This window comes from Rhinoderma darwinii, chromosome 9 (assembly GCF_050947455.1).
Source record: "Rhinoderma darwinii isolate aRhiDar2 chromosome 9, aRhiDar2.hap1, whole genome shotgun sequence".
Taxonomy (NCBI): domain Eukaryota; kingdom Metazoa; phylum Chordata; class Amphibia; order Anura; family Rhinodermatidae; genus Rhinoderma; species Rhinoderma darwinii.
The window spans coordinates 86,439,680-86,465,822 of NC_134695.1; the positions used below are offsets into that span (position 1 = coordinate 86,439,680).

At 43.3% G+C, this 26,143-nt stretch overlaps 1 protein-coding gene across 6 annotated transcripts in view; it reads right to left on the reverse strand.

The window, feature by feature from the left end:
* ZNF536 (zinc finger protein 536) overlaps positions 1–26,143 on the reverse strand; it is a 575,107-nt gene that overhangs the window by 397,500 nt on the left and 151,464 nt on the right. The gene's annotated exons all lie outside the window — the stretch shown is intronic.

Sequence of the window (26,143 nt, forward strand, 5' to 3'; positions counted from 1 at the left end):
ATGAACTCTGCTTTAGAGAACTCAAGTTTAAATGGGAACAGCACATTTGTAAAATTCCACCAACTCCCGACTAATTATGAATCACTCGCATGGTGGAGGCTGGCGGCCCCGTCACTACTACCAATGGCTGAATGGTGATGAAAGGGGCTCAATCTGGGTTCATTGGTGTTCTAACCAATGCTTATTATCAGGGGTATATATAGTATAAATGAATAGGGGCCCCTGCAGGTTCATACCACCACCCCTCACCCGCCCAAGACAAAACATCTTGGTTCTTGTTGCCCCTTCCCCCATGGAAACCCATCCTCGGTAGGTCTGGAGGACACTTTCCCTCTCACTTTTTTACTAACATTGCTGTGGAGCTTAAAATATAAGGGAGATGGGGCCAGGCTGAGATGCTACCCCTTCTCATGGACCCCATAGGAGCTGCCTTCACAGTATTTACCCCCTTGCTTAGTTGAAGCGGTGACACGAGTGTTGCAGGTGCCAGTCTTAAATGGTGTCACTGGGAATATTGCTCAATCATAGGGATCTCCGATACAAGCCTGGGCATCTATTGCTGACTATGATTTACACTACAAGATTTAGTGGGTACCCAAAATACCGACCAGGATAGTGATCCCCAACCACGGGCCGTGGATCATTTGGTACCGGGCCGCGGTATCTGGTATCCGCCTCGGTGACTTGGGGAACTTCGGGCGAAAAACCGCACCAAACTGTGGTGCATTTTCTCGCCCCCGGAATGTCTGCTGCAGAAAACTGCTGAGCATTTAGCCGGCCTGCTAGCGGCTGCAGCGGTTATATGGGATGAAGCGTCATCCGAGGAGGACGGCCTGGAGGAAGAACACGGACTTCTGGGTAATTCATTTTTTTTCTGAGTTGCGTTTTTGCAGCACAATCGCTGTGATTCCGTCGCAATTGCTATTTGTTGTGGGCTTTACCTCCCCATTGAATTCAATGGGGAAAATCCGCAACAAATAAGCAGCATTTATGCAAATCCAATTTACAAGCTGCGGAAAAAAAATCCGCACCGCAGGTCAATTTCTGAGCGGTTCTTTCGCTCAGTATTTACGCAGCGTGTGGATGAGATTTGTTTTATCCCATCCACTTTTCTGCTACTGTATTAGGACTTGTCCACACGTAAAAGAAAACGTCTGCAGTAATTCCGCGTGAACACGCCCTTGTGCTGCGGATTTTCCGCACCGAACTCCCATCCCCCACGGTCCCTGGAAAAAAAATTCTAGCGTGAAACTAGTCCTTGGTGCAAAGAAATTTGGGGACCACTGCACTAGGTAACAGTCCGGGGTGGTAACTTTTTGACATCTTCCAGTATGTAGCGCAACAATACAGCTGAATAATCATTTAAAAAAAAAAAAAAAAAAAGGATAAAAAAAAATAATTCATTTCTTGGCATCGGCAGGAAGCAGGTAAGCAAACTATACACCCCCCCCCTCCTTGCTGTCACCAAGATCGGAACATGGGAATTCAATTGTAACTAGATATGGAGTCCACCTTGTTATATGTTTCGGACTACAAGACTCATTGAATCAAATGGTCCAAAAAATACAGGCAACACCCGAGAGACTCCTACAATATCCTAAAGAACGAGCCCCCATGAATCGATCCCTCCTCCCCGGGAATCGGCTGATGTCACCCCCATAAGATGGACTGGAAGTTTGTCAATCTTTCTCCTATAATATCTCAGCGCCTCAACTCCCGATCCAGGAATTGCTCATTTTGTCCTCCTAAAAGGTGTCGGGCTTCATGAGATTAGCGGTGGAGATTGGTAACCGACTGTCGCTCGGCGCTGCTCTAAATATGTTTTGATGGAAAAATAATGACTCTAATAGTCCCAACAAGTGACCGTGTGCGAGGCATTCATCATTATTATCCGTCTTATCGCACATTTATTGTAATATTATACCGTCATCCTGCAGATTTAGCAACTTTTTCCCTCCTGGCCATGGAACGGAAATGCTGCGTTAACCCTTGAGCCATAAGACCGGGCTCCATGTTTGCATCTTCATGTCGATCTGCACATATATTATTCAAATTGAGTTTGATTGTTTCCGAAAGACGCGCGACAGGGACTCACAAATATATTGATGGCGCTCTTAATGCTCCTCCACCAGTGCTCTTCATACATGTGAAACCCCTCCAGTATTGGGGAATGGCAGGTTACAACATAGAAAGACTCGGGGTGATGTTCTGTAGTACTCTTACCCCTCCCCCATCCACCCCCAGTATCTTCCTCATCATTACCCAACCTTGATTACCTTATATTATATAGTCAAAGATGCAGTTTTGGAAAGTTCCAGTTATTTATTCAGCTGGGATTTGCGCACTAGGACCTCGCTGTTGTCGGAACTTTTGTGTCAAGAAGATATCTTTAATATTCATATGTTATATTAATATTTTTTTTTAGAAACAGCGCCACCCCTGTCTAGAGGCCATCTCTGGTATTGCAGTTCAGCCCCAACCACTTTAATTTATTGTCCAGGCCCAAAATCTTTGGGTCTCATTTATAAAAAAAAAAAAGCGTGGCTGAAAACTGGAGTCACAAACAATATTGGCTGGTAACATAGAATAATAACTCATTTCATGGCTACGGTGAACGGTAGCCTCATTTTAGAAATGGCTGATAACATAGAACAATAAGGCTCTGTTTACCTTTGTATTATGCGCTTTTTGTCCTTACGCCAAAAATAACAAAACTGCAAGGAAGCCTGAAAAATCCCCTCATAAGTCAAGGGGTGCATTAAAAAAAAGAAGCAAGTGTGAACAGAGCGCTGGGCCTTAGGTTCGGAAATTACATTGCCGATTCTGTGCATGCAGCGCCGTTCTTTCCGTCAAAACCATGAACCACAACGGCACCTGGCGGACCCCATTATAAGTCAACGGGGTCCATTGTGCGCCAGTGGTATCCGTAATACGACAGATCTGGCCTTGCGTCGTGGTTTCCGCAGATGTGAACAGAGCCTTACTCGTGTACAGACCACCACAAATGGCTGATAACATAGGACAATAACTCATCTTATGTCTAGTCTCGCTGTAGCCTCATCTCACCTTCAAAAGGCTGATAACATAGAACAATAACTCATTTCCTCCACCTCTGGTTGGAAACATTCACCAACATCTGTGAAGGTGAGTTGCCCCCTTTATGAGTGGCCTCTTTGGCATCAGTGGGCACCTAAAGAATTGTCCATAGCCGATATATAAGAATAAACCAATATCAATGTCAGGGAAGGAGCAGACAGAAGGCGCGTTTATTATCTGGAGAACTCCACCTTGTCCGGGCGGCGGCCCCCACACTCTGCCCCGGCATGGCAGGAAGAGCAGATGTCTTATTGGAAAGTGATAAAAATATGTCTATTACCTGCCAAATGTGACAATGCGGAGTCTTCCCTTCCCTGATAGACTCCGCGCACTCAGGTGGATGTAGCAGAGCCAAGGCAGATAATTCAGATGTGCGCTGATCGGCCGTCACAGGAAAACGGCCCTCACACTGCGCTGATAACGGAAGATGAAAGCTCCGCACAACAAAGGCATTTCTGTATGAAGGAGATATGTTTAGATTCCCAAATATTTTATCACTCAACAAATACAGATCCCCAAACTAATAATGACAAGTAACAGATGGACGTGCGGCTCGTCTGCCTCCCCATAACGGAGGAGAAGCCTCAGCACAAGCACAAGCAGTCCCTGCCGCAGAGATACAAGAAGTGATCACACCTGGTGTACAGGATCATGGGAGAAAAAGATCACTACATAATGTACCCCAAGTGTCAGGGTGTCAATATACTGTACCCCAAGTGTCAGGGTGTCATTATACTGTACCCCAAGTGTCAGGGTGTCATTATACTGTACCCCAAGTGTCAGTGTGTCAATATACTGTACCCCAAGTGTCAGGGTGTCATTATCCTGTCCCCCAAGTGTCAGGGTGTCATTATACTGTACCCCAAGTGTCAGTGTATCATTATCCTGTACCCCAAGTGTCAGGGTGTCATTATACTGTACCCCAAGTGTCAGGGTGTCATTATACTGTACCCCAAGTGTCAGTGTGTCATTATCCTGTCCCCCAAGTGTCAGGGTGTCATTATACTGTACCCCAAGTGTCAGGGTGTCATTATACTGTACCCCAAGTGTCAGGGTGTCATTATACTGTACCCCAAGTGTCAGGGTGTCATTATACTGTACCCCAAGTGTCAGTGTGTCATTATCCTGTCCCCCAAGTGTCATTATTCTGTACCCCAAGTGTCAGTGTATCATCCTGTACCCCAAGTGTCAGTGTATCATTATCCTGTACCCCAAGTGTCAGTGTGTCATTATCCTGTACCCCGAGTGTCATTATCCTGTACCCCTAGTCTCAGTGTGTCATTATCCTGTACCCCGAGTGTCAATGTCATTATTCAGTATCTCAAGTGTCAGTGTATCATTATCCTGTACCCCAAGTGTCAGTGTATCATTATCCTGTACCCCAAGTGTTAGTGTATCATTATCCTGTACCCCAAGTGTCAGTGTGTCATTATCCTGTACCCCAAGTGTCAGTGTATAATTATCCTGTACCCCAAGTGTCAGTGTATCATTATCCTGTACCCCAAGTGTCAGTGTATCATTATCCTGTACCCCAAGTGTCAGTGTGTCATTATCCTGTACCCCAAGTGTCAGTGTATCATTATCCTTTTCCCCCGAGTGTCAGTTTCATGATCCTGTAACCCAAGTGTCATTATCCTGTACCCCTAGTCTCAGTGTGTCATTATCCTGTACCCCTAGTGTCAATGTCATTATTCAGTATCTCAAGTGTCAGTGTGTCATTATCCTGTACCCCAAGTGTCAGTGTGTTATTATCCTGTCCCCCAAGTTTCAGTGTGTCATTATCCTGTCCCCCAAGTTTCAGTGTGTCATTAGTCTGTACCCCAAGTGTCAGTGTGTCATTATCCTGTACCCCAAGTGTCAGTGTATCATTATCCTGTACCCCAAGTGTCCGTGTGTCATTATCCTGTACCCCAAGTGTCCGTGTGTCATTATCCTGTACCCCAAGTGTCAGTGTATCATTATCCTGTACTCCGAGTGTCAGTTTCATTATCCTGTAACCCAAGTGTCAGCGTGTCATTATCCTGTACCCCAAGTGTCAGCGTGTCATTATCCTGTCCCCCAAGTTTCAGTGTGTCATTAGTCTGTACCCCAAGTGTCAGTGTATCATTATACTTTACCCCAAGTGTCAGTGTATCATTATACTGTACCCCAAATGTCAGTGTATCATTATCCTGTACCCCGAGTGTCAGTTCCATTATCCTGTAACGCAAGTGTCATTATCCTGTACCCCAAGTCTCAGTGTGTCATTATCCTGTACCCCGAGTGTCAATGTCATTATTCAGTATCTCAAGTGTCAGTGTATCATTATCCTGTACCCCAAGTGTCAGTGTGTCATTATCCTGTCCCCCAAGTGTCAATGTGTCATTATCCTGTCCCCCAAGTTTCAGTGTGTCATTAGTCTGTACCCCAAGTGTCAGTGTGTCATTAATCTGTCCCCCAAGTGTCAGTGTGTCATTAGTCTGTACCCAGGTGTCAGTGTATCATTATCCTGTACCCCAGGTGTCAGTGTCATTGTCCAGTCCCCTTGAATGGGGTGTGCTGCAGTACCCTGCACAGTCGGGTAGCTGGGAGCACCAATGTGCTGGGAAAATAGTGAAGGGGCCGCATCGTCGAACCAGCGCTGTGGCCCCTTTAATCTCAGGATTGTGCAGGTTCCAGAGGTCGGTCCCCCACCGATTAGAACCTGATGTTCTGGATCCTCCTCTCTTGACCAATGTGGAGAGCGGTTAAAAAGAGCATCTCTCGTTCTGGAGGACATGTCCAGTCCTGTGTTACACAGACAGCACATTGTTATGAATGGACACTGTGAAATGTTTCATTTCTCTCCAGAAACAGCGCCACACTTATCCATGGGTTGTGTCTGGTATTGCAGCTCAGCAGGAATAGACAAACCAGCAATTACCAAGCTTTAACCCTTTAAAAAATTCAAATTTCGGGAGTGTCCCACCAGGTCGCATGATTCGGGTGTAGGTCATTCTGAAGTGACCTTCATCATTACGTGACAAACTCATCTTCCTCGGAGAAAGAGAATAGTTCAAATGCAATGTTTTTGGTCGCACGATGACGAGTCATTTTCTGCGGGTAAACATTACTAAATGAACACGTTACACGGCACCCGCTATTGTAAGGCAAAGATTGAATTATTTGGCTGTTGGTTAATAACTTGCTTTAGTGAAAATGAATGCCTCTCTCCCAGAAACCAAATTATCCTCATGAGCACACGAACCTTTGTTCAGATTTAGTGAAATAATATTGAAGCAACCAGATGATAAGGTAAACAAGAGTCTGATCTCGCTCCTTTATATTGACACGCGCGCCAGTAAAACATTTTATTCCATCAAACACGCGGCCGGAACTGATATTTTCTCAGTTAGATTGCCTTGATATAATGGAAGCCCGGCACAATCAGTACCATCAACAGCAGCTCTTACATGGACCCCGCAGCCGGCAACACCGGCTCAAAATAATAATGGTGGCCATAGAGGGACAATTGTCGAATTGAAAGTTTTCTGATGACGGTGGGGTATCATCTCTGATCATAATCCGGACAGATCATTTGTGGGATGATCCGGTTTCCAGCGCTGGACTGAGGGTTGACCATGAGGTGGCACCACTTAATATGAAACTCACAGACTGTCCAACTGACAGCTTCAGATGAGTGGGGCAGGGTTTATCACTGGTGCCCGCCATCTAAGTTGGGTAGAAGAGGAATCTATAGGCTCAGCTTAGTCCTTGCTGGACTCAGGGCACATATGGATAGGCTGGATTCAAAATGATGTCACTGAACTCTAGTTAATGGGTAGGCCGCATTCTTAGTGATGTCACTGGTATATAGTGAGTGGATAGGTTGCATTGTTAGTGATGTCACTGGTATATAGTAAATGGATAGGCCGCATTCTCAGTGATGTCACCAGTCTCTAGTGCATGGACAGACTGCATTCTCAGTGATGTCACTGGTATATAGTAAGTGGATAGGTTGCATTCTTAGTGATGTCACCAGTCTCTAGTGAATGGATGGACTGCCTTCTTAGGCCCCACACAAATTCTTCTATCACACACGACCGTAAAATCGCCTGTAATTACGGGCCCATTCATTTCTATGGCCGACGGACACCTTCCCGTATGTCTACGGTAGGGTGACCGTGCCGTAGAGACATGCCGGAAAAAATAGGACATGTCCTATTTTTTTATTTTACGGACCGTGCTCCTATACTTTATAATGGCAGCACGGCTCGTAAAAACGGCAGGCTGTCCGCGGCCGGCCGTGCCCGTAATTACGAGTCATAATTATGGGCATGGTCGTGTGCATGAAGCCTAACACAGCCGTACTTTCATCTTTCCCAAAATACTGTCCGTAAATATGGATCCGCAGGCATCTGTATTCCATCAGCATATACGGCAGGGTGTCCGTACATACGGTTCGTATTCCATCCGTATATACAGATCCCTAAAAAAAAAAACGGGAGGATACAAATGATGTCATCAGCGTGTTGCATAGCAATGTTTCCGTAAACACGGACGGTATATGGATGAACATTCGTAGCCATCCGTATTTATGGAAGCTCCCATAGGCTTCTATGGGAGAGTCCTTGCCGTAATTAAGGACAAGGAAAGGACCGGTTCTATAATTGGGCTCTCTAGTGAGTGAAGTGGCTGCAATGTATGCCTTTTTATACTTCGTGATGTGTGTGGGGCACTGCAGTTTCTATCGGAAACAAACAATACAAACTTTTACTATTTCAGCACCACACATTTTTATATTTCTGATTAGCAGTAAACGGTAAAATGGCTTTAAAAAGAAAAAGGATCACTTGTAAAAACCCGACCTCCACTTCTCTACATTAAAGAAAGCTCGTCACACCGGCAGATTCAAATCCTTTTCAGCCTGGAAATCATTACACGAAGGTGCTGTAATAATATGGTTGGTTCTCAGACAAAACATGGCAGGGAGTTAACTGCTAAAGTTTCCAAGCCGTGACAAAAAGACCATTAAGTTGCTTAAAATTGTCAGAATGTTACCATGAAAAAGTTACAGAACAAAATATTTTCTGTTTAATACATTCAAATAAACAATTAGGCAACAAAGCTAAACATGAAACATGTCACATACCTCTCTATATATCTTACACCTCCTCATATCTATCTATCTATCTATCTATCTATCTATCTATCTATCTATCTATCTATCTATCTATCTATCTATCTATTTATCTCATATCTATCTATCTATCTATCTATCTATCTATCTATCTATCTATCTATCTATCTATCTATCTATCTCATATCTATCTATCTATCTATCTATCTATCTATCTATCTATCTATCTATCTATCTATCTATCTATCTAATATCTATCTATCTATCTATCTATCTATCTATCTATCTATCTATCTATCTATCTCATATCTATCTATCTATCTATCTATCTATCTCATATCTATCTATCTATCTATCTATCTATCTATCTATCTATCTATCTATCTATCTATCTATCTATCTATCTATCTATCTATCTATCTATCTATCTCATATCTATCTATCTATCTATCTATCTATCTATCTATCTATCTATCTATCTATCTATCTATCTATCTATCTATCTCATATCTATCTATCTATCTATCTCTATCTATCTATCTATCTATCTATCTCATATCTATCTATCTATCTATCTATCTATCTATCTATCTATCTATCTATCTATCTATCTATCTATCTCATATCTATCAATCTATCTATCTATCTATCTATCTATCTATCTCATATCTATCTATCTATCTAATATCTATCTATCTATCTATCTATCTATCTATCTAATATCTATCATCTATCATCTATCTATCTATCTAATATCTATCTATCTATCTATCTATCTATCTATCTATCTATCTATCTATCTATCTATCTATCTATCTATCTATCTATCTATCATCTATCTATCTATCTATCTATCTATCTATCTATCTATCTCATATCTATCTATCTATCTATGTATCTGTCTATCTCTCTCATATCTATCTATCTATCTATCTATCTATCTATCTATCTATCTATCTATCTATCTATCTATCTATCTATCTATCTATCTATCTCATATCTATCTATCTATCTATCTATCTATCTATCTATCTATCTATCTCTTGATGTCTATTTTCGATCTTTCCATCATTCTCTCTATCTCTTTAGGGCGATAGAGCAGGTGGTCAGCCTGGCAATGCTCAAGGGATAATAGCTGAATGGTCTTACATGCTCCTCTCTCGACCCACTGTCATCTTTTAATTCTTTGCCACTTTTTCTATTATCATCCAACAATCCAGAAAGTTAAATAATCCAGATTAGACATATTTATTAACCATAGCCACCCGGTTTACCATGTAGACGTGTTTACCTTGTACACAGGGAATGTGCGCGCTTGCAAAAATAAAAAAAATAAAAAATCAGCCTCCATTATTAAGAGTGAATACTTTTCAATTAAATGAGAAGTGAAGTCAGCAATACATCTCTGCTAGGATTAATGTCAGCGCCACTTTACTTTGATACATAGTGACAGCATATCAGATCCACAGGCACAATTAGGCTATCCCTGTATTTCTTACACCCACAAACATGACCTGAAAAGTCTCTCCCTTTAAAGGTAACGTCTATAATATTCTCCGGAGAGCGTCAGTCCTCCGAGAGGAGCATTTACCCCCATAAAGATCATCACAGCCCGTTTTAGAAATACTCCAACCTGATTCTGACAAGGAGCCATATGTTGTCATTTTCCATGGATGCAGATCAAAGTCATCCGGAAAACAGTCGTACCTTATGGTAGCGCTATTGCGGTTCTTCGCAGTCGCTGACCTGTTCAAATTGGTTTTTCTCTGACAGTTTTTAGTGTAAATCATTAAGTTAAGAATAGTTGAGTATCCTGCGGTGATAACAAGAAAGATGCATTACCCCCCCGGGTGCTTGACTAAGGGCTGAGCATTTCATTGAATTCAGTCTTCTACTGCTTGTCTGTATGTTCATTACCCTGCACATAAACCAATCACGTTCTCCGAATAGTCACAGCGCAACCAATCTGAAAGTTTACAGTGCTTGGGAATAAGTGACTGGGGCAGAAGAGGATGGAGGCGAAGGCTTATATAGTGGATCGAGCAGCATTTAAAAAAAAAAACAGGAACCTGACCTGTCCGCTCATGTGAAAGTGTTACAGAGGACAGGACTGGAGGAGAGGTCACAGACCGAGCGCTACATAGTGGGAGGAGCAGAGTTCAGGGCAGCACAGAGTATTTCAGGAGATGAGCGTGAAGATCTGGTGCGGGGTGGTGACTTGCCAATCATGTGAAGGTGTTATTGAGGACAGGAGTGGAGGAGAGGTAACAGACTGAGAGCTGCATAATGGTGAGAGCAGAGTTCACAGCAGCACAGAGTATTTCAAGAGTGCAGAGCTTGTGCGGGGCAGTGACCTGTCCACTTATGTGATGATGTTACTAAGGACAGGGCTGCATGTGACAGGGGAATGATGTGAGGAGAGAAATGGAGAGGTCCCGACTAAGAGTTAAATAGTGACAGAAGAGCTCACAGCAGTACAGAGTATTTCAGGAGAGCAGCATACGGATATTGTGCGGGGTGGTGACCTGTCTACTAGAGGCGTAACTTAAACCTCCTGGGCCCCAATGCAAAATCTATAACAAGGCCCCCACCTACCATATATCATTTATAATATCGGTGTCTTCTTATGCGGCTGAGGGCCCCCTTTAGGCTCCTGGGCTCGGGTGTGACTGCTACCGCTGCACCCCATCTATCTACTTATGTGATGATGATGATGATAATGAGGACAGGGGCAATGTCATGATGTGAGGAGAGAATGGAGACAATACACAGATTTGAAGTACCAAGGTGCCACAGCAGCACAGATTATTTTCAGGAGAACAGTGAGCTGATCTTAAAGGAGATCACATATTTAGAATTACTTAGAGGGAGTAGTAGTATTTCTAGCACCACAGAGTATTTCAGAAGAGGAGTGTGCTGATCTTGTGGGAGCTCAAAGACAACATATAGGAAGGAGCCGAGTCCACAGCAGCACAAAGTATTTCAGGAGATGAGTGGATAATAGTGAGGACAGGGCTGAGAATGACAGTGTTTTGATGTGAGAAGAGTATGTGCACGGACTATGCTATCGAAGGTGACGCTCCGTCCGCTGCCAGTCTGTGATCTCCCCCCTCCTCACGTCATGACATTGACCCTGCCACTTGCAGCCCTGTCCTTATTAACATCCTCCCATGAGTGGATTGGTCACTGCTTACCACAGGATCAGCACACGCATCTCCTGAAATACTCTGTGCTGCTGAAAGTGCATCTCCTTTCATTGTATAGAAGAAGAATATACTGATCTTGTAAGATACAGTGACCTGTCCATTCCTGTGATGATGTGACCAGGGACAGGGCTGCATTTTATACAATCATCATGAGGAGAGGAACAATTACGGAACAATAATTAAGGAATTCCACCTTCAGCAGCACAGAGTATTTCAAGAAATCTGAGCTGAGTTTATTCTGCAAAACATTCAATAAGATCATGTCAACTATACACAGAACTTCATTTAGAGTTTATAATGACTGAGAGGAAAGAAGTTATTGAGAAGAGAAATCAAATAATGGAACTGTACACACAGCAAGAAAAACAAGGAATCCAACAGTCTGATAGTCTGGAAATTATTTTTGGAAAGAACTTCATAATCCGGAATCTCACAAGAGACCCTTCCGAGTATAAAAAGTAAAAGTGACATTTTATATTATGATTTGATCACTTGAGGCTGGAGGGTCTGGACTTTTACATGTAAATGTTATAACTTTCCTATGGTCATCCAATAATCCAGAATACCCGATAATCCAGCTGTTAATGCCGGATTACAGGAATTCTTTAGTATTCACAGTGGACACATAAAAAGCCCCGGATACTTCCCAGACTAAGCGTTCTGATGCAGAAATCAGACAAGATGCTGTGAAGTGGATGGGATTTTTCTTGGTGCTCTCGTCACGGACATCAGATGTCTCTTCTGTTATGACGGATGTCTAGAATGCGTCCAAGTACTTATGAATCTATGCCATAAATGTAAATCTCTCTGTAGGCTTAAGTGCACATAAATCCTTAACTTTTCTTTTAATCAGTTATGCATTATATACTTCGATGAATAACTGGAGCGCAATGTCCTTTTAATCATTTGGATGTGTATTAGGATCAGCAACTTTAACACCATTATTTTTTTTATATAGAAATAACTTTCTTTAAAAGGCAATGCTGTAAGGTGAACGTGTCCAGAGACGGAGCACCTCCTGGCTGCCATTCTTCATCTTGTGTAAGTCTATGTGTTGCATTGCTAAAGATAGAACACCCTGTAGCAGATCAATTCAAGGGAATGATCACAGCAGCAGGAGAGGAGTGTGCTGATTTTGTGGCGGGCAGTGACCTGTCCACTCATACTGACGTTAGGGAAGACAAGGGCAGAGTCATGATGTGAGGAGGAGAATGGAGAAAAGTGGGAGATGACAGACTAATAGTGGAAGGAGTAATGTCCCCAACAGTGCAGAGTATTTCAGGAGAGGAGTGTGCTGATTTTGTGGCGGGCAGTGACCTGTCCACTCATACTGACGTTAGGGAAGACAAGGGCAGAGTCATGATGTGAGGAGGAGAATGGAGAAAAGTGGGAGATGACAGACTAATAGTGGAAGGAGTAGTATCCCCAACAACGCAGAGTATTTCAGACGGTGAGGGTACTGATCTTGTAGCAGGCAGTGACCTGTCCACTCATAATGATGTTAGTGGAGACAGGGCTGCATGTGACAGGGGCAGAGTCATGATGTGAGGAGGGGAATGGAGAAAAGTGGGAGATAGACTAATAGTGGAAGGAGTAGTGTTCCCAACAGCACAGAGTATTTCAGGAGATGAGGGTGCTGATCTTGTAGCGGGAAGTGACCTGTCCACTCATAATGATGTTAGGGAGAACAAGGCTGAATGTTTCAGGGGCGGTGTTATGTTGAAAGGTAGAGAATAATCACAGGCAGACAGTGCAAGCAGTCGTACCTCCAGCAACACAGAGTATTTCAGCAGCAGAGTGTGTCCACTTGTGATAATGTTAGTGAGGACAAGGATATATGTGATGGGCAGTGTCATGATGTGAGGAAGAGGATAATCACAGGCAGACAGTGGAAGAAGTTGCATCTCCCAACAGCGCAGAGTATTTCAGCAGTGAAGTGAGCTTATCTTGTGGTGGGCAGTGACATGTCCACTCACGTGATGAGGTTAGTGAAGACAGGGCTACATGTGAAAGTGGCAGTATCACGAGGTGATGAGGGGAATGGAGACAAATAGGACATCATAAACTCATAGCTGAAGGTATCACAGCAGCACAGAGTATTTCAGGTGAGGAGTGCGCTGATCTTATAGGAAGCAGTGACCTGTTCATCCATGCAATTACCTTAGGAAAGAAGGGACTAAGAGTGCCTAATTGTACTATTCCCATTGGCTTTGGTTTCAGCCAGTCAGTGACAAGAAGTAGAGCTGTAACATTATAGCTGCTGCATTACCCTGTAAATCCTCTCAATAAAAAAAAGCATTGTTCAAGGTGTCATCTCCATTCCCTGCTACCAATTGGCTGAAGCTATAGCCTCCCGGGGGTCACGATGTAGGTGGAGTTGAGTTACTTGTATATTATAATGAGTAGTTTATAATTCAATGATACATCACACGGAAATAAAACAAGATACATGGTTTCCAGTAGAAGCGGCAGAAGTATCTGAACACCGGCTGAGATGATGGGATGGACAGAGACGTAAAACCCTGAGAAAGCTTTCCTGCGGTTGTAAAGTGCGTCTCCCACCCTGAGCTGGATGCCATGTAATCGTCTTGGCGTGTGTGTACAATGTGCCGCTTCTCCCTCCTAAATAATTCAGAAAGAAATGTTCCGTTTTCTTCCAGACATTGACCACGTGAGGTCACGACGAGATGTCATTTAAGTGCTCCGGTTCATCCCGGCGATCGTCTTCCGACACCAACTTGGTTACGGCTCTAGAAAGTTGCAGACATCTGAGAAACGTATCGGTGGCATTTTCCCGATGTCAGCGGTCGGCAGCCTCGTTCACAGACGTCACGTCTCTCCTGAAATACCTTACGAGGAGAGATAGACGAAAGAAAATTTGTTCTCACGGCTGCTCTTTTGGCTTCGCCGCTGATCCCTGCCAAATCTACCTAACTTCTGACCTGTTAAAAGCACCATCTGCAACTCAAGGCGATGCTGATAATGGTATCATGATAAATACGGGACTGTAATTGTAGTGGCCTTGAATATATTCACATTTCATTGAGATGTGTATCAGGCGAGGGCTGAAATGTGGCACAAATGCTTCTATTCTATCCACGCGTCGCACAGAATGTGTGCAGGGAAACTTCTCAATAACGGCGGGGGGGGGGGGGGTCTACAGAGGTCGAGCGCAGGAAGTTTTCATTACGAACATTTTCTTTACAACGTTTGTATATTTAGAAGATGATTTTTATAACACCATGAGAATAAAGAACAGTCACTGGATCATAAAGATAGCATTACAGGGGTCTGAACAATGCCCAAGGGCCCGGCTGCTGAGGGGCTTAGTAATGGACCCCGACACTATTGGTGGAGCAGATTATTTATGCTCCAGTCACTCCAGTCTTTCACATAATGACTCCTGACGGCTGTATTGCGGCTGTATTTTAGCGTCCGTATTACGATCGCAAATCCCGGGCTGATCGTGGGTTTAAAAACCCAAAACTAATATCCAAGATCCCTATGATGGCGTTGGTTCGAGTCGTCAGGCCCAGGACTTGCAGGCCATAATACGGACGATAAAACGCCGCCACATTACGGCCTTAGACTTGGCCGCCCTTTAAATTATTGCTTCTTCCCTCTTTTAATTTAAGACTTAACTGATATGCGTAAGTGGCAATAATAGGATACGATTTGGGCAACCGCTATTCCAAACATCTGTAAAAGGGGTTGTATCAGAATCGATAACTATCACTTATGCACAGGATAGGTGCTAATTGTCAGATCGATGGAGGCCCTACCCCTGAGACCTCCAGCAATCATGAGAACGGGGGTCTCAAACCCTCCCCGTTCCTTTACACTGCTCAACCGCGGTAAGTAGGACATTGAATGGAGCGGCAGTAGAGAATTTGCGCTGCCGCTCCATTCAAATTCTGTAGGAATGACTAAAACAGCCGGTACAGCGCTAGGTTATTTCCGTCAGTCTCATAGACATTGAATGTAGCGGCGGTCCATGCTTGACCACCGCTCTCTTCAAGCTCCTCCTCCCTGCCCAGCGATCAGACAATTATCACCAATCCTGTAGATAGGTGATAAATATCGACCCTTGTTCAACCCCTTTAAAAGCAGGGATTTGTCAGGTAATAGAGGGGGAGTTTTTGTTTGGGATCTCCATGAATTAACCAGAGCACAGAGCAGCGACAAAGAACGTCTCTTTCTCTGAAGGACCGGGTACATACAGGACGTGTATTACACAGATGGCCCGTTGATTTGAATGGACACCGTGTAATGCCTTAAATCCCGAGTGGTGGCGCTGCAGTGGAATTGAACACTTGCTGCCATCTTCCCTTGCAGATTACAACTGATCGCTGGGATTCTCAGATCCGGGACGATCGGTGGTTCGCTTATTCTCAGGGGACCATTTCTAAGAAATTAGAATGTATAAAGTGGAAATACGAAAGACATGCTCAAGTTTTTGCTCAGTAATTAATCCATCTGTCAGGTAAGCCAATCATGGACAACTTAAGCTCAGAGGTGATCGGCAGCATGATCGCCCATATAGCTTACACCTGTTACCTCTGTTCAGATTTTGAGATTATGGATCATCAGGCAGTTCCGTGCTGAACCATTGGACGCAGAGTTATAGAGATGTGTATTGTACATTATAATTGGATAATATATGGCTGCTTCCCGTGACTAGTTAAGGGTAAAATCTTAAGTGGTTAAAGACTAACAGACCAGCAGCCTTGGTTATAAGACTGTCAGTGGCGCGGCGGTTGCTTATTTACAGATTGCCTTATACCCATAGACTGTTTTGAATGCTAATGTACGCGCTCCAATTAAGGAATAAAAAAAGCGCTATTTTCCATGCTGAGATTTTCTAGTGAAACGGCAAAGACCTAAAGAGCCTGAAGCTTTTCAGGGAAGACCAGAGATTAAACAAACAGGCCCCGGTGAACATCTAAGCGAGCGACACTCTCAGCGACACTCACTTCACAGGGAAGATGGGAAACAAAGGTACAGTCAAGTAATACTACAAAACGGTTTAGTAATACCGAAGCCTCTGCGGTGTCAGAGCAAAGGGGTACATGGATGATTTTACCAACAGCTCAATCGGGAAATCTGCTTGAAATGGATCCGTCACCTTTCTGCTTCTTGGCCCATATTGCAAAAATTCTACATTTTAGGAAACTCTGTGATTGACGTTATTCAAAAATATGAAGAATAAACATTAGTGTTTTCTGATCGAACAGTCGGTACCGAAAACATCATCCCTTCCCCAATCCCCAACCTTCCCATAAGGATTTTCCAATAAGATTTCTTATTTCCGTGCCTGTACTGACTGTGAGTGAACTAGCCTAGTCAAGTGCATTTCTGACAGAGCTCTGGTCCCGGGGTGTCCATCTAGACACAACTTATGGCCGCAAGTTCAGTAGATAAAACCCTCATCGATCTACCATCATCTCCAAGGGAAGCGCCATATTTCTCCTGCAGGAAAGTGTGGCATTACACGATGACCATGGGTGGCTAAACAAAACATGATCACACTGAGACCTCCAGAAAGGGAGCCGATCTATTAGCCAAAGCAAAGTGCTGCTATAAAGAAGTGGGGAAATGCCAAGCATGGGACCCACTCTATAAAATATCCTTATGCTCTAATGCAGTAACGTATGGAAAGGTCGTCAACAATACCGAGCATCCAAATTGGGTGCACCAGATTGAATGCACCACCAATGTCGATAGAGAAATGAGGGAGTAAGCGCCCATGATGTGCCCCTTGTATACAGAAGGAAGGTGAGCCTACACAATGCACATGGTAAAGAAGCTAAAATCTATATGCAATAAATATGGAAATTGATACCAAGAGGCAAAAGCCCAGGATGCAACCAGACTTCCAATGTTCTTCCAAGTCTCCTACTTTACAATCAATCTTTACGGCTTTGGAAAATAGTTGTTATATAGGCAATGGTGGACATCCCATAGAGCCCATGCAGAGGGGACCCCAGTTCATCCACCCTTAGGCACCATAATATTACAAAAGGTAAGGGGCAGCGAACCAAAGGATCCTTCTGCCCTTATCACCTACAGAGGATAGAAATTGCAAAGCAGGCAAAGATGTACTAAGTACTTGTGTCATGGGTGTATAGTAGAAGCTTAGGAGGTCAAAGTGGGGAAGTCTATAGGAGAAGTGTGCCCAAGGGAGAGCCCATAGACCTCCCCACTTCGATGTTCTGAGCTTCTGTCCTACCAATTAAACCTGGAGATAGGAGTGGTGGTGCCACAACTGTTTTAATTTAGTTATAAGCTCAATAAGTTGAGAGCCCCTTTGACCTTCTCACAGTATTTCCAATGTAGGGTGCCATTTTTTCATCCATTAGAGTATCCAAATATGGGAATTTGGTGGCATAAACTGGCACAAGAAGAAGGGGGCTCCATATTGAATGTTTCTTTCTCCCCCTTTCCACCATGATCACCCTTCTGCATCAATACATAACATCATATAAACAACAAAGTAAACCATCAAACAGGTTGTATCCAAAAAGATCTACAAAGGCGCCCACAACGGAAAGCGGGAGTTAATATGGTTGCGTTTAACCCTTCTTTGGAACCCGCCAAACCCTCGCCATACTCCCCCCCTCTTTCTGCAGTATAAAGCAGAAGCCTTAACTTTCAACTTGCAAGTGTGGGGCGACAAACGGAGCTTCCTAGTGTTTTAAGTTGCTTCAAAGAGATACCATTTATTTGTTGTTGATTTTAGAAGATGTTTTTGAGTGAATGCAAAACAGATAATTAATTATGTTGATTGCCGAATGCTGAATCACGTTCTAACATTACCTGAGAGAGGAAAACATCTTCTAGAGCCTAATATGTTTTCACCCTCAAGTACGAATCACGACAAAAACCAAATTCCTCATCTAGTTGATTTCCAAATAGGAATTAATACAAAAAAACAACAAGTGGGAAAGAAAAAAGTGAAAGTTGTGGGAACGTGCGTGTAATTGGGTGCTGGGTGAAGACGGGATTACGTATTATACTTAATGTGCTTTGTGCTCTTTCCAGAAGGTATCCTGCATTGGTTCTTCTGTTCTAATCCCGTAACTACAATGTATGATATTTACATTTCTGTCTTCCTCCTATCACGGAAGGATGACCTACATATGTCACTTGAAGGAGAACGAGCGCTTTGTGAAAGCTATAATCAGCGAGCATTTAAGACAATAGCAACATGGAAATAACAAACAGGGAGCCTTCATCTCCCATCTAAATGAGGGGTTCTCGTCCCGAGCAGGTGAAGGGAAACGGAGCCATCGTGTTGGTGCTATCATGATGTTATCTTTAGGTTCCATTAGATTTTTAGCTTTAACAGCCGAGTTACTAGGACACTTTATAGCTGTAAGTGAGATGGGCGACGTCGGGGATTAGTGCGGAATATGACGGATACATTAACCGTTCTTGACTTATAGCAGCTGTTGGCTTCTTTAAGCTTCTTTGTTATGATATATTGTTTGTGTAGGTCTTGGTTTGCCCAGATATCTTTTACAGGCAACTTTCAGCTGCAAGTAAACAAGCCCTCGGTCACCAACTAAATATTGCAGATGTTAAACATTCATGACACCAGCCAAACCCAAACATCTGCTACGAGGATCCAGATCGGGATCGTAGAGATGAGCCTCAGCCTTTTAGTTTGGTCTATGGTGATTATAGGACCTGACTCTACTCATGATGACATCACCCTCCGTCCCAATCTCGAAATCCTAGACTGTACCAATTGAAGCTACAGTTCAGTAAAGCTGGACGAAATACAACCTGATCTGCTAAAATAACCCAATCCAGTCACTAGTCTACGGCCGAAGCACGGGAAGAGTAACGGGATCAGAAAGAAACAAACCATTAAAGAGGCTCTGTCACCAGATTTTGCAACCCCTATCTGCTATTGCAGCAGATAGGCGCTGCAATGTAGATTACAGTAACGTTTTTATTTTAAAAAAACAAGCATTTTTGGCCAAGTTATGACCATTTTTGTAGTTATGCAAATGAGGCTTGCAAAAGTCCAAGTGGGTGTGTTTAAAAGTAAAAGTCCAAGTGGGCGTGTATTATGTGCGTACATCGGGGCGTTTTTAATACTTTCACTAGCTGGGCGCTCTGATGAGAAGTAACATCCTCTTCTCTTCAGAACGCCCAGCTTGTGACAGTGCAGATCTGTGACGTCACTCACAGGTCCTGCATCGTGACGGCCACATCGGCACTAGAGGCTACAGTTGATTCTGCAGCAGCATCAGCGTTTGCAGGTAAGTCGATCTTACCTGCAAACGCTGATGCTGCTGCAGAATCAACTGTAGCCTCTGGTGCCGATGTGGCCGTCACGATGCAGGACCTGTGAGTGACGTCACAGATCTGCACTGTCACAAGCTGGGCGTTCTGAAGAGAAGAGGATGTTACTTCTCATCAGAGCGCCCAGCTACCGTAGTGAAAGTATTAAAAACGCCCCGATGTACGCACATAATACACGCCCACTTGGACTTTTACTTTTAAACACACCCACTTGGACTTTTGCAAGCCTCATTTGCATAACTACAAAAATGGTCATAACTTGGCCAAAAATGCTCGTTTTTTTAAAATAAAAACGTTACTGTAATCTACATTGCAGCGCCTATCTGCTGCAATAGCAGATAGGGGTTGCAAAATCTGGTGACAGAGCCTCTTTAAGATATTTTGGGTTGTACAGTCAAATATCTCAATGTGTTTAAAAGACCAGTCCAGACGATGGTCCAAAATTGCCTAAATGGCACCAAGATCCGGTAGACCCAGCTCAAGACTGAAATATTCATCTGAGTAAAGAATGATAATGGGGTCAAGAATGTAAGCAATGGATGTGGACTGAAGCTGATGGTCAACTCTATAATGGGACGTACTAGACACCATGACACTTTTATAGGTCCTAAAACAGTAATAGAAAAAGACAAAACAGAAAGGTAATGCACTAAAAATACACAGAACCCTTTCAATGATAGAGATCGTGTAGGTTGGGGCAATGATCTTCACTCTAGATCCTGTTTCTGCTTCTCGGTAATGGTAAGATTGCTGGCTTGGCTCTACAAACGTTGACTTTTGAGAAACTTGTGTTTCACCCAAATGGCAATTGTGTCAAGGGGGTTATTCACAAAAGTGTGACAGTCATTAGCATTCTAAGCGACATTCATTTAAATGGCCATTAACCACCACTCACATCAATCTCGGTGTAGAGGGTATCCCCCAGAGTGGCATGGCAGCCTCCCAAAGTGGTCATAAATTCTCAGCTGACTTCGGTAAATCTCATTTTATATTTGGCAAGAGTTTTGGATGTATGTCTGCAGAGAATTTACAATACTTCTCGCTCTTCTTTGGTCTCTAAGTGACACCCGCGTGTGCGTTTACAGCCAGCTTCAATTAACCAACGTGATGCCAAATCTTCTGGTACAAGAAGTTATATGTACGGAAATCATTGCGACTATAGTCATGACAAGTTGGGGTCAAACAACTCTTTTTTTCAGGACATGTCCTATTCCTCCGTAATATATATAAGTATGTAAACTAATATACATTATGTACTGTAATCTTTCAGGATTGCTATATAGTAAAGAAAGCACGAGCAATGTGACGGGTGTGGTTGTATCAGCATAAATGTGTTCTACCTTCTTTTTGGACCTAAAAATATGCAACGGCATTCAAAATGGTATTCCTACATATGAAAAATATTCATAGGTTGTCACAGCCCCACCCACTGTAGCAGTGTGCGCAGATGTCAGCGTCACTTGACCTTCCTACTTCTACCATGAAACCAGCCCTTCTCCGAATCTATACCCAATAAACCACACCCGTGATCCCTCTGCCTTTGACAAACTTTTTTTGCCCCCGTTACCTCCTCATTGGGCACAACCCTTATACCTGGCCTTCCAATGGAGCCTCTTGTGTTCCTGGCCTTTTAACCCATGCAAAAATATTTAAAGGGCAGGTCCCCTCATGCAGTCTAGCTATACCCCCTCCCCAAACAAACTTTTTCTTGCATGAAAGCCACAAGGAAAGCAAAGCCTATTGAAATCAACAGACGTCCTTGGTTTACATTCTTTACAAACGCCATGTTTCAGTCCTCCAGTCATGTGAGTTACGAATAGGGTTTTATGCAGCGATATGTGGTACCCACCATCTTCTATACATGGCGAATGGATGTCAGGATCCACAAAACTCCCAATTTCCCAACAATCATAGTGGAGCGCAGCTTCCAAAATGGCCTTCTATGGATCAGGGATGGATGAGAAGACAGCAATATGCCGACCAATAACACGAGAGTACACAAAGTATCATCACCATCAGTAAATTTGCTTCTCCTTTAAAAAATGATTGCGTCTTGCGTTCCTTGCCCTTTTTCCTCTCCATGCCTACACTCACCTTGAAATTAATCAAGTCCGGACATTGTCAATATCTGTTCCAATGCACAGACTATGCAGATAATATTTATAGCCGAGGCAAAAAATAATAAAATATACACTTGAGGTTAATAGATAAATTGATATGCGCATAGAAGACCATAAACAAAAGATACTAATATACGACAGAAAGCTCAATACCGGCTCAATCAGAACATAAATATGGATTCGTGATACAAATGGACTCTGGAAGCAAAATTCTAATCATGTCAACTCTGTAATTTTAAAAATAAGAAATCGAAGAGGAGGACAAAATACGCTTCATATGAATGCATATTGTTAAGGAGGGGGAGGGGTACGGCTGGATCACCAGCACTCTGCAGGAAATTTATACTGAAATATGCTAAATTTTGATGCATGTGAATCTCGGTCTGTAAATCGGAACTGCATCCACCCCACTTTAATTGTCTTTAGAAAGGTAAATAGAGAAAGGTAATGAATTGATTAGAAAATCAATTAGTAAAACAATGGAGTCGAGCAATGATGCTTGTTGACTTGATATTCGAGAGCGGAAAGAATGATTTCATTTAGTTCAATGCGATCTTCACATTTCACGTGCTCGATATTTTAATAAGAGATTAGAATTCAAAGGGTCTCCCACTACATTTGGCAGTTAATAGACCCCAACTGATCTCGGGAACAAGCCGGTCCTGGACAAACCTTCAACGGAGGGATGACCACATATACGTGGTTTGCATTGAGTGAATAGGAGTTATGGGAACCTAAAGTGTCCTCGCTCATAGGATACATTCATTTTAGTGGAGAATGTGTGCAAATATGTGGTGGCCACCTTTCCACTAAGGAACCAAACTAGGGCTGGTCCAACCTTCAGTGTAGGGATGACCATCTATGCATGATTTCTATTGATATAATGGTAGTAATGGTAGCTTACAAGTGTCCTCAATCGTGGTTCAAACTTTAATTTTAGTGGAGAATGGCTGCAAATATGTGGCGGACACCTCTCCACTGGGGTCCAGATCTGCACTGGCTTGTCCTCAGGATCAATGTGAGTCCCACAGAGTGACTTGTTGTTCTCTCCTCGACACCAAGCACCCGGGGAACATTCCCCGCCAGCCCCCTCTAGCTATGCCCCTATATTGGTGTAAAGCATTGAATGGTCAATCTTTTTGCTATTAGTAAAGCCATTCTGGAATTTCAGAATCAGCCCTCGTATGGCGATCTTGCTTGTCTATCACCCTATACTGGGCTGGGAGACCATGTGGCACCAATGACCATTGAGCTACACTCTACTTTTAAGATATGGAAGGAAAGAGAAAAAGACCGAGACTGCCATATTTACATCGGGGTTCATATTAGTAGAACAGTGCACCAAAATTGTTGGACTCCATCTCTTTGAATTGCCACCTAACACCAAAAACGACCTGTCCCTTGACTTCATTATCTAACTCTGGGGATTCCACTATCTCTCAGTCAATGGTATTGTCCTTCATTACATACTGTATATCGCCCAAATAATATGTAAGCTCAACCATATTGCAGTCTTATTTGCTTAGTACATCTATAAGAAACCAGTATATATTTGGACTTAAGGATGAAACTAGAACAGCTATGGGTAGAGCAAAGATCTACGTCAGCTGGAGGGGCAATGTGCCAATGGTGGGTTACCACATGGCCTGGTATTACCATAGCCTGGTGTCTATCATTGAGGTCTTCAACCCATGTTTTACTTAATTGTAAGGCATGACAACTGGCAATCATGCCATCTGTATGACCTCCACCAGATTAATATTTGGACCCAAGGCACCAGCAGGGGCAAAACAAGCCCAAAACCAGTGGTTTCAGAATCTCCTCACCATAAAGATCTACATCAGCTGGGTAGGGGGGCAACATGTCAATGGTGTGGAATAAGCCTTCTTTGTGCCCAGGGCAGGAGTTTTGGAATGGCCCCACCAGCTTTGGTCCCTGGGTACAAGCAATAGTACTTTCCATTGTTCCACCCCTCCAGTTCTCGGGAGGCCAACAGATCATCTAAAATAACAAAAACGACTCGTATGCGTTTTAATCTGTCATAATATATAATCCCTCTTACATAACAGTCAGGTGTCTGGGTTAATATACTGATCCATAGCAATACAGACCTTACTGTTGAGATTACCCCCCCCCCCCCCCCTCCAACGCTCGCAGCGAGGGCTGGCAATAGTAAATTTCATTACGTTTGAGTAGTGAGGGGGGTGGGGAGAGCTACAAAACAGTAATCCTGTCTTTCAGCACAAATGTTATAGGAAGCTATGAATTCGGTAGATGTGAATGGGATGTTAGTACATGTTTTACTAAGGTATTATAATGGCAGCCTATTATTAGATCACATTAATCATTACTGTGCCAAAGGCACTGACAGGCTCGCTGAATACGATTGAAAGGGTTGTAATGGATATAAATTACCTATTGTGTGATAAAAGGATTTTTACTAAGAAGGTAAGAATAAAACAGCAAATTCAAGTCTGACTGCCGTGGAAAAAAAATCCAAAAATAAAAGTAAGTCAGACTCAGGGAAATTCTCGTATTCGGGAGGTAAGCAGTTTTTAAAGAAGGTGGCCCATAAGACACATAAATTGTATACTATGCAAAATTAATTTCTTGATGCATAATGCTATCAGGTTGGAGCAGCCGCGGCTTCTATCCAGGAAGTGATTTTCTGGACGGCAAAATCTCTTTAGCACGGTGACATTCTGTGAAGTGACAGCACAAAACGCTCTCCCCGTTTCTGCCACCTACTCTGAAATCATTCCCGTGTTGGAGAGGGTATCTCCCTCCCCGCGCGCCTTGATGGCCATCGTCTACAGACTCACTCCTTCTAAATTTCCAGCTCAACAGAAATGTCTCGACGACGCTGACGTCTTCTGGGGACGTGTTAACTAGAGGACCACATGAACCCAAGTAATGAGTCTGCAGTTTGCAGCTTAACCTCATGTCAGGTGCACGGCAACTATACGTGAGACTTCACCACCATCTCTAGACTCTAGATCTCGACGCTCGAAGCCAAATAACCCCCTACTCAAACATATGACATCAAACCACCCCGAGACTAGGATCATACATGGCACATCAGTGTAAGAAGACATAACATGCGCCCCCTGGGGTACGCGCACCATAGGTTTAGAACCTGGGCTATATAACGGGTGCAAAGTTTCCTCCATAATAATAATTCTCGGAGCCCTCCTGTTACTCATACTGACAGCAAATAAAATAGGGAGCATTAATGTCAGGAGAAGTGTGTGATATCACCGGGGAGCTCTTGTCTGTAAAACGTGATCCTGCCTTGTCATATAATATCATGGCAGCATTACTCAGTGTCAGGATTTCTATATGAGATTATTGGTAGAGCCCTCCTGTCACTCTTACTGATGGCAGTCATGCTCTGTAATGTATTTAAGAGGATCTGTCACCTCTGCTGACATGTCTGTTACTGAACACTTCTATTCCCCATAATAGAACAAGTCTGGAGCATCTTTTCTTAGCATTGTGCCGTTCCTCTGTTATTCCACCTGGAAATTTATGAATACATTGACAACTTGGTGTTACCATTTCCCTCGTCAATGGGATGTGTCCCTAAACACTAACTCTGTCCAATCAGTACTGACAGTCTTAAACTAGGTATGGACATGCCCCATTGACAAGGGGTACTTGACACGTTGTCAATTTACTCATAGATTTCCAAGAGGAATAACAGAGGAACAGAACACCGCGGAGTTCTGAAAAAAATACCCCAACATTGTTTTTTTGCGGGGTTACAAATATTCACTAAAACAGACATGTCAGGAGAATTAACAGATCAATTTTAATTAGGAAATATTAAGTAATGATGAGATAAAGTTGAGGTATCATTTGAGAGATCTCCTGTCAGTCATACGGTAATCATTCACTAAAGTTGTATCCTATAATATGATGGGGTGGGGGCTCTCCTCAGTATTACGGGTCATGCTATATCCTCACAGGGAAGGAGGGTTTGATAGCATTGAGGGAGGGGGTTCTCCTGTTCACATCACCGTTGCCCTTCCGTTGAGGGGTTCCGTGTGAGGTTTTCGTCGGGTTAACCCCTCAACGGAAAGGCAAACGGAAAGCTAAGCTTCCGTTTCCCTCGGAAAGCTCAGACGACACTTCGGAATGGAGCCCTAGCGCAGTTGTGAACGAAGCCTTAGGAGCATTCACTACAGCACAGGGATATGTATGATATGACCACAGACGCCCTCCTCAAACTCTTATATCATGATAATTATGTATTCCTATTCACTACGTGGTACAATATAAGAAAAACATGGCTTTTCTCCAAAAAGAGC